General features: G+C 45.8%; 1 pseudogene; it reads right to left on the reverse strand.

Moving 5' to 3' along the window:
* Positions 1 to 9,136: 9,136 nt before the first annotated feature.
* LOC111828472 lies at positions 9,137 to 9,192 on the reverse strand (annotated as a pseudogene).
* Positions 9,193 to 10,097: the final 905 nt, after the last annotated feature.

Here is a 10,097-nt window from a genome sequence, read left to right on the forward strand (position 1 = left end):
CAACATCCGAATTATAGGGGTGCCAGAAGAAGAGAGAGAGCGAGATGATTGAAAACCTATTTGAAGAAATAATGACAGAAAACTTTCCCTACCGGGTGAAAGAAATAGACTTCCAAGTCCAGGAAGCGCATAGAACCCCAAACAAAAGGAATCCAAAGAGGACCACACCAAGACACATCATAATTAAAATGCCAAGAGAAAAAGACAAAGAGAGTATCCTAAAAGTAGCAAGAGAAAGAAAGTCAGTTACCTACAAGGGAGTACCCATAAGAATGTCAGCTGATTTCTCAACAGAAACTATGCAGGCCAGAAGGGAGTGGCAAGAAATATTCAAAGTGATGAATGCCAAGAACCTACAACCAAGATTACTTTATCCAGCAAAGCTATCATTCAGAATTGAAGGTCAGATAAAGAGCTTCACAGATAAGAAAAAGCTAAAGGAGTTCATCACCACCAAACCAGTATTATATGAAGTGCTGAAAGGTATCCTTTAAGAAGAGGAAGAAGAAGAAAAAGGTAAAGATACAAATTATGAACAACAAATACACATCTATGAACAAGTGAATCTAAAAATCAACTGAATAAATAATCTGATGAACAGAATGAACTGGTGATTATAATAGAATCAGGGGCATAGAAAGGGAATGGACTGGATATTCTTGTGGGGGAAAGTGGTGTGGGGGATGCGGGAAAGAGACTGGACAAAAATTTGCGCACCTATGAAAGAGGACAGTGGGTGGGGAGTGAGGGCGGAAGGTGGGTGGGAACTGGGTGGAAGGGAGTATGGTGGGAAAAAAGAGGAACAAATGTAATATCTGAACAATAAAGATTTAATTGAAAAAAAGTTGATTCAAAATAACTTACTTCCTGCCCTAGCTGGTTTGGCTCGGTGGATAGAGCGATGGTCTGTGGACTGAAGGGACCCAGTTTCGATTCCAGTCAAGGAAGGGCATGTACCTTGGTTGCGGGCATATCCCCAGTAGGGGGTGTGCAGGAGGCAGCTGATCAATGTTTCTCTCTTATTGATGTTTCTAACTCTCTATCCCTCTCCCTTCCTCTCTGTAAAAAAACAATAAAATATATTAAAAAATAACATCCTAATATTTGACATGCTGAGAAGCACAAACGGTGCCTTGTCTTGAGCCATGGCAGGGCAGTGATGATATCACCAGCTAAGTGTGCCCCTGGACGCTGAATGCAATGGGGTCTCTAGCTCTTGACCCATCAAACTGTGCCTGGTTCCTTAAGGTTAGCTCTGTTTTGGAGACAAAGCAATCATGTACGTGGAAACAGCAAGCCCTAAACAGAACCCACTTTTGAGGAAATATTGTGCAGGTGACTGATGGCACTCCCACATGTTTTGGAGACGTGATTCTGAAAACTAAAAACAATGTCTTTGGGGTTTCAGTTCCACTGGCTGAGCCCGAGGTGGGGGAGGGTAGCAGGACTAAACAATTGAGATTCTGGGTCCCCTCCTCCAACTCCAGCAGAGAAGCCCCCCTTTACTGTTTTGAACATTAGGTTTTAATATGAGATTTTATTTGAAAAAGAGTTTTGTTCCTAAAATGCTTGAAAATCATAGCTGTCAGAAAAGTCACCCTTTTCAGGATAAGATGAAAGCATCCAGTCTCAGCCAGAAGATCTGGGGGTGAACCCTACCTGCCCCTGAGCTTCAGGGATATGGGAAAGTCTCAAACTTCCTGCAAACCTCAGGTTCTGATCTACAAACGTGAGGTTCTATTTACTGCCTCGTTTGCTAACTATGCTCCAACCACACTCCTCTTCTTTCCTAATATTTTCAGACGCACGAAGTCCTCTCCTGCTTCAGGACCTTGGGGCAAACGGGCCTGCCCCCCAAGAATGTCTCCTCCATGCTGTCCACAGGTCTAGTTCCTCATCGTTAGGGTTCAGCCTAAATATTTCTCCCCTATAGATGCCTTCACTGACCGTCCACCAAAAATAGACTCACCGCTGATATTTCCCGTGGTAATATGCTGTTGTTTCCTTCGGGAGTCTTATAACTCCCAGATATTTTATTTCCCGTTTCATTATTTTTGGCCCATCACTGAACGTAAGTCCCATGACGTCAGCAGGCAGGTTTGTGACTTAGTCCTAGCACTTCACACAGCGTCTGGCATCAAGTAGGCAGCATAAATACTTGTTGAAATAAATGAATGAATGAATGAATGAATGAATGAATGAATGAATAAATAAATAGATTTGGGGCGGGGCAGTGAATTGATGATGGGTATAAAAAGCAATTTTAAGCTTTCAGAGCTCTGAGCTTCACTCTTCAAATTCAACACAACGGAAAATGACGAAAACCCTTGATTCTGCTGTGAGTTTTCTTCGTTTGTCATGAGCGAACCCTTTTGAGTTGAGCATTGTCTTTCCTTCAAAAAGTGGAATTCATGTTACCTTATTTTTAAAAATCAATAAATCTTACCTTATGGAAAGCTCCTCTTTAATTCAAGATATATTTAATGAGCTGCACCCGAACTGTTTGTTTCTAGAAATACAGAGCTGAATAGGAAGTGACTCCTAACTTCCAGCCACTCGGTCTGATAGGCTAATTGGACCATTCATTCATTTATTCAGTAACTAGTCTTTAAGTTGTCATGAGGCTGGGAGACTTAGCTGGACTCTGGGTCTTCAGTGGTAATCAAAACAGGTCCAGGCCCTTGGGCAGTTTACAGTCCAGTGAGGGATCAAGAAAACGAACGATTATTAAACCAATGATAAAGTGGGAGAAAGAGAAAATCCATGACCCACAGGAGCTGACCTTGACATTGCTACAGGTTGGTCTCCCGCTCACAGCTGGGCCTGGATGTTCTCCTGCTTAACATCATTGCAAAGAACGTGAACATCTGAAAAAGCCACTCTGTAAGCAAAGGTCATGCCGCTCCAAGAGCATGTCTGAACACAGGGAAAACATGAACAGTATCCCACCTACACAATACCAACCTCCCCGTCTACACTACTATGAGTGATGCTTCTTTACCAACTTCAACTCTAGCCTTGGCTACTGTTCCCTGCTTAAGGTTCTTCCTGATTCCCTGGCCCCATAGGCATCTTCTTCCTATTGCTGGAAAGTCTTCACTTTCCCAATCCCTACTCCTTTCGGAGGGCAAGCTCAGTCTGGACTCTGGCTCTAAAAAACAAATTTAAAAATCCCAATTATTTTCCCCTTTAGTCTTAAAGAATTTTAGGAGCTCTAGCTCAATCCTCAGGTAATTCAATCCAAGTCAAGCCACTCTTGGTCAAACTTAATGATTTTCAAATAGAGCAGTGCTGTTCTCATAAGAGGCACCCAACGTATGCGGGGACTTGATTTTTGCTCAGCACAGTGACTGGAGTGGTAGTCCTAGCATCCAGTGGACTAAGGCCCTGAAATGAACTGGACAGTGCCCCCCAGTGAAGACTGAACCACTGAAATGCCAGCAGTAGTCCTACTGAGAAACCCACAGATGGGCAGTATCGATCATATCCCATCCTCCTGCTTCTACCCATCCCATACCGGATACCAGTAATCAATGATAGTATGCACTCTGCTGTGCTGGATGTGGCCTCAAATCTTTCTTAACATAGAAACCCAGGCCTGCCGTGGCAATCAGATTTGCTATGGACAAAACCTATTTGTCATTCCTGCCTTTACCTTTTTTCTTTTTAAAAATATATTTTATTGATTTTTTACAGAGAGGAAGGGAGAGAGATAGAAACATCGATGAGAGAGAAACATCGATCAGCTGCCTCCTGCACATCTCCCACTGGGGATGTGCCTGCAACCCAGGTACATGCCCCTGACCGGAATCAAACCTGGGACCTTTCAGTCCGCAGGCCAACGCTCTATCCACTGAGCCAAACCGGTTCCGGCGACCTTTTTTCTTTTTAAGACTAAGGAGGTTTCATGGTTCTTGAGGTCAAGTCTTCACCTGACACTTCAGTCCCCTCCAGTTCCTATCCCTGTAGCCAGGCCTTGGTTATCTGACTGCTGTCGTCTCAGTCCTGAGACCCGGGTACTCTCAGGAATGTGCACTCTGTGGCTGGGACCCTGCACTATCCCAGCAGGTGGCAGCCAATGCCTGTCTGCCAGCATTAGCTCTGAACAAACGAGGGAGGGAGCTACACCCGCTAGTGGGGAAGCCGCGTGTAATGACATCCCTAAGAAAATCCAACTCAAAGTAAACGAAGCTTAAAAAAAAAGAAAAAGAATAAAAGGTGGGGGTGGGAGGGACTGGTTCCATGGCACCTGCTCCTGAAAAGTCCACAAGATCTCTGAACTCAGGCATGGCTAGAGTCAGAGTCTTAAAAAATGTTTCCAGAAAATTTTCTCCTGTTTTTTGTTTTTGTTTTTTTGACCCATCCATGCCTTCCTTGGTGTTGTCTTCATTTTCAGATACGCTCTGACCACCCACCCACCCCCATCCTTAGGACAAGGTTCCCGAATCAGTTGTTCTGGCTACAAGCCTGCCCAACTCTCCTGACAAGGCACTGCAGGAGCTAGGGGTGAGGCAGCCCCAATATATGGATTAGATGAGGGTAAAGAATTGTCCTCCAGAAGATATGGAGGCACTACTGCCAGGGGACATGAATGCAAGTCAAACAGAAATAACAGGTGCTGTGGCGCTGTCTTTTCTGGATGCCAGGCTCCCTCCTCTGGGGATGAGCTAGTCCTCAGGCCTGCCGGAAGCTCAACCTCCCGTTATTTTCCTGCCTTTACTACAGCTAACTATTTGTATCATAGTAAATCATGATACTCCCAGGAGCTGAAAAACTACTATCTTGGTAGAAAGCAAGGAAATGTCACCCAGAGATCTACCAGTAAGCCTTCTGTTATGCTTTCATAACAGGACAAAGTGACTTGACTTTTCCAGTCCACAAAGAAACCATGGAAGTCTGTTGTCCTCCCGAGTTCAGAGGACGCCAGGGCATTTGCGTTTTCATGGCCACTACTTGCTCCGCATCCATCAGTTTGCCGAATTCTCCATCAGCCCCTCATTTCACCTTTCAAGACTGATGCCCACTCCCCACCACTTTGGTGCATGTTAGAATCTCCCCATCTCCCTTCATTCCTCGAGCACTTTCAAGGCTATTGGAGTAAAAAAATTTCTTTAGAGCTGGGATAATATTGGAGAGTAATAATGGTTTATGCAGCATAATAAATACATGAGGATTCTTTTGGTTAAGAGTGATGAAAAGCCAACTGAAACTTAGCCAAACAAGAAATGGGTGGGCTCATGCAGTTAGGATGAGCCAGGGTGGGTCTTAATTAAAACACGGCAGTATCCACAGACTTAAGCAATACCAGGAGTCTTACTCTCCACCTCTGCCCTCTGCTGGTCTATGAATTTTGTTAAATGCTGGTTTCATCATCTCCTGTACTCACACCATATACATGATGAGATAATGGCTGCTACCACCCCGGGCATGTGTCCTTACAGCTCAGGGGCCAGAAAGGAAAGGGTTGGGGGTGAGAAGGGGACCCTGAAATCCAGCCAAACACCCTCCAATCAATATGCCACTGCAATCCCCAGACGCGGGAAATAGAATGGCTTTTTAAGTGATTGTCTTATAACCCACAAAATATTCCATTGAAGCTAAGCTATGAGAATTACATCACATCTATATTATTATTTTGGGTTAAGAAAGTCTATAATGTTCATTTAAATTATTTGACACATTTTAAGAAAAGATAGCCTATTAAAGAAAATGATGAAGCTTATGATTCCGATTTGAAATTTTTGAGTATTGATTTAAACTTAGAATTTCAAGTTGAAAGAATAAGAATTTTATTAAGACTTTTATTGGCATTTTGAGAAGTTATCATTTGCCATATCTATAGGTTTAGATAGACTTACAATATATATTTGGAAAGGGTTTGTTTGTTAAAAACAGGTTTTGTTTGTTACACTTAAATGCTTAAAAGGAACATTTAAGTATAGTAGCTTTACCCATTCATTAATTCCTTCACTCAACAAAACTTAACTCTGTGCCAACCTCCCATGTGTTTATTTTTAAGAAACTGATTGGCCTGTATGACTGTCTGTCCCCTCGCCAAACTGAAGGCAGAAACATCAACTTTTCACAATTGTTTCCTTGGCCTAGTCCAATGCCAACCCCAGAGCAAGCCCTCAGGAAATATTTATTTATTTATTTTATTTATATTTTAAATATATCTTTATTGATTTCAGAGAGGAAGGGAGAGGGAAAGAGAGATAGAAACATCAATGATGAGAGATAATCATTGACTGGCGGCCTCCTGCATGTCCCCTACTGAGGATCAAGCCTGCAACCCAGGCATGTGCCCTTGCCGGAATTGGACCTGGGACTCTTCAGTCCGCAGGCTGACGCTCTATCCACTGAGCCAAACCAGCTAGGGCAGCAAATATTTATTAAATGAATGAATAAACCGTGTCAGGCTCACAATGCAATGGGGTTTTGAAAACTACACCTCTTTTCTCCCTGTTACTTTTGGAATATTTTAAAATATATTTTTGTTGATTTCAGAGAGGAAGGGAGAGGGGGAGAGAGAAACATCAAAGATGCTCACATTGATCGGCTGCCTCCTGCACGCTCCCCACTGGGGAGCAAGCCGCCACCCAGGCATGTGCCCTGACCGTGACCTCCTGGTTCATCGGTTGACACTCAACTACCCAGCCACGTTGGCTGGGCTACCTTGGGATTAAGGGCCACCCATTTCTCTCCCAGTATTGGGCGCACCTAGAGGGGGCCAGTTCACCAGCGTCCTCCACTTCTTTCCTTGCAGCAGCTGTTGAGGTTCACTCGCCTTTTGCCGACAAGGGGCAGTTTGTTCCCTCAGCCAAGGGCACGGGAATCATAGGGAATCATAGGGGGTGTGCGGGGAAACGTGAGTCCAGTGTGCACCCGGGACACGGTGTTTGTGAAAGAAAACGAGATGGAAATGGTAGGCTGTGAGCAAAGCATCCTGGGCCTCGGATGCCTGATGAACAAGTTCCAGGTGTACACGTTGAGGTTTAAAGTCTAAGCAAAAGGAGCCATTGACACAATTTACACAACGCTTTGGAAGGGTAAATCCGATTGTCATTCGGAGAAAATCATTGGAACAACCAAAGACTATTCCACTTAGTACTTGGAATATGGGTTTTGAAGTCAGGTTGCTCAGATTTCACAATAATTCTCTGCAATTTACTAGCCATGTGACATTTAAAAAAGTACTTAACCTCTCTGAACTTGAGTTGCACTTTAAACTTGCTTATACCGTTCGTTTTAACAGTCACTCTATGGGGTGTTATTATTATTTTTTTTAAATATATTTTTCTTGATTTCAGAGAAGAAGGGAGAGGGAGCGAGAGATAGAAACATCAATGATGAGAGAAGATCATTGATTGGCTGCCTCCTGCACACCCCCTACTGGGCATGGAACCTGAAACCTGGGCATGTGCCCTGATGGGGAATCGAACAGCGACCTCCTGCTTCATAGGTTGATGATCAACCATTGAGCCACACCAGCCGGGCTGTTATTACCATTTTAAAGTCCACTGGGAAATGGGGTTCAGAATGTTTAAGGGAGTTTACTAAACTTAGAGAATCAGGAGGCCCCAGGACTCACACTCACACCCCCTTTTCTGGATCTAAATGAAATGGTTTCTCAATGCTGAGCCTCTTCCGATTAAGAAAGAAGCTGCCGGCAAAATCTCAGACATCTCTCCTAGCAACATGTTCACAGACACAGATCCTCGGGCAAAGGAAACCAAGGAGGAAATAAACACATGGGACTCAATCAAAATAAAAAGCTCAGCACAGCAAAAGAAACCAGCAGCCAAACGAACAGGGAGCCCACTGTAGGGAGGACATGTTTGGCAATGATACAGCTGATAAAGGTTTATATCCAACTATATAAGGAACTCATACAACTCAACAGAAGGAAGGTAAACAATCCAGTTAAAAAATGAGCAAAGGACCTAAATAGACATTTCTCCAAGGTGGACATACTTCTTCTCCAAAGAAGGCCCAGAGACATATAAAAATGCTCAAAGTCACTAATTATCCGAGAGATGCAAGTCAAAATGATAATGAGGTACCATCTCACACCTGTCAGAATGGCTATCATCAATAAATCAACAAATGACAAGTGCTGGCGAGGATGCGGAGAAAAAGGAACCCTCGTGCACTGCTGGTGGGAATGCAGACTGGTGCAGCCACTGTGCAATAGTATAGATTTCCTCAAAAAATTAAATATGGAACTGCCATGCGACCCAGTGAACCCACTTCTAGAAATGCATCCTAAGAAGCCCGAAGCACCCATCAGAAAGAATGTACACACCCTTACGTTCATAGCAGCACAGTTTACAACAGCTAAGATCTGGAAACAGCCCACGTGCCCACCAGTAGACAAGTGGATAAAAAAGCTGTGGTACATTTACATCATGGAATACTATGCAGCAGTGAAAAAGAAGGATCTCTTACCCTTTGAAACAGCATGGAGGGACCTGGAGAGCATCATGCTAAGCGAAATAGGTCAGCCAGAGAAAGACAAGTACCACATGATCGCACTCATATGTGGAATCTAATGAACAAAACAAACTGATGAACAGAGTGGATCCAGAGACATGGAAGCCTGGGACAGAGTGTGGGATCTCAGAGGGAAGGCAGGGGAGGGTGGGTGGGTGGGAGATAATCAACCAAAGACTTTGTGTGCACATATGCATGGCCCATGGGCACAGACAGTAGGTGCTGAAGGCGGGGGGTATGGGTGTGGCTGGGTGGGTGTGGGGTGAGGGTGTCGGAGTGTGGGGTTTGGGGGGCTTTGGGGGTGAGGGAAGGGGCCTGAAGGGGGGCTTTGGGAGGAAAAAGGAGATATACGTAATACTTTCAACAATAAAGAATTATTAAAAAAAGAAACAAGCTGCTTTGAGAGTTAGGGGCGTGTAGCGGGGCAAGCATGTCCTGTGGTTGGAAGAGCGACTCCGAGCCCCCGAGGAAGGACATGTTGGAGGAGGCCGGGCTGCCCAGCCCTCGCCCCGCCCTCTCCCCAGTGGAGGGAGAAGCAGCTGCCCGCACTTGCTGTTGCCTCTGCGTCGCTGTGACTCACAGAATGTGCCCCTTCTCAACGTCACGCTCTCCAATATGAATCTCAGTCCCTCCTCCAGGGGTCAGAAGCAATTCTTTTTGTCAAGGGGAGTGCTAACCTTCTCTCCTTTCATACAACACAGCAATTCTTTTTTAAAAATTAAATCTTTATTGTGAAAGTATTACCTATGTCCTCCTTTCCTCCCCATTGACACCTTCCAGCCTGCCCTCCCCCCCCCCCGCCCCAGGCCTTCACCACACTGTCTGTGTCCATGGGTCATGCATATATGCACGCGAGGTCTTAGGTTGCTCTCTTCCCACCCCCACCTTCCCTCTGAGATTCCGCAATCTGTTGTCAGAGCAACCCTTGCTTTCCCCATACACTTCTATACAGCCCTTCAAATGTAGCGCCACGTGTTGCAAGGTTGTGGCGAACAGGGCCGGCGCAGGAGGCCCCTGTGTCTGCCCAAGCTTCCAGGTCATTGGCTGAAGGGCCTGGGCACCATGGGACCTCGCCCCGCCTCTCAAGTTCGGTCCAGCGTTCACACCTGTCACTGTCCCATCTATGCCTGGTTCATGAGCATCCGTCTTGCAGGCCCACCTTCTCTGCATTTTGCTGGGATCCGCCTGACCCTCCATCCTTTCTTACCGTGTCCTGGTGCCGCCAGACCAGCCCCCCCAGACCCCCCCCCCCCCACGGTCCCCCCTTGCTGCCCATCCTGCCTGTCCAGGTCCCTCCCAGGGCGGCTTCTCAAAAACCTCCCCCTCCTCCTCCCCCAAAACCCTCCCCAGGACCAAAAAAGAACGACAATTCTGCCGCCAGCCACCGGGGGGCACTTTTGGGCTCAAAATTCCCGGAAAGGGGTTTCCCCTTTAGAACCCCAGGGTTTTTTTCAAAAAAGGCTTCTGTTGGAAAAACGGCCTCCGTCAGTCCCCTCCCCGGGCTGCTCGAAAAGAAAGGAAAAACTTTCTTTCCCGAGGACGTTTCCGGCGCTGGTGCTGCGCCCCCCCCCTGGGGGAGAATAGTGGGAGGGGAGGAGGGGGGG

The sequence above is a fragment of the Myotis lucifugus genome, unplaced genomic scaffold (genome assembly GCF_000147115.1).
Source record: "Myotis lucifugus unplaced genomic scaffold, Myoluc2.0 scaffold_374, whole genome shotgun sequence".
Lineage (NCBI taxonomy): Eukaryota > Metazoa > Chordata > Mammalia > Chiroptera > Vespertilionidae > Myotis > Myotis lucifugus.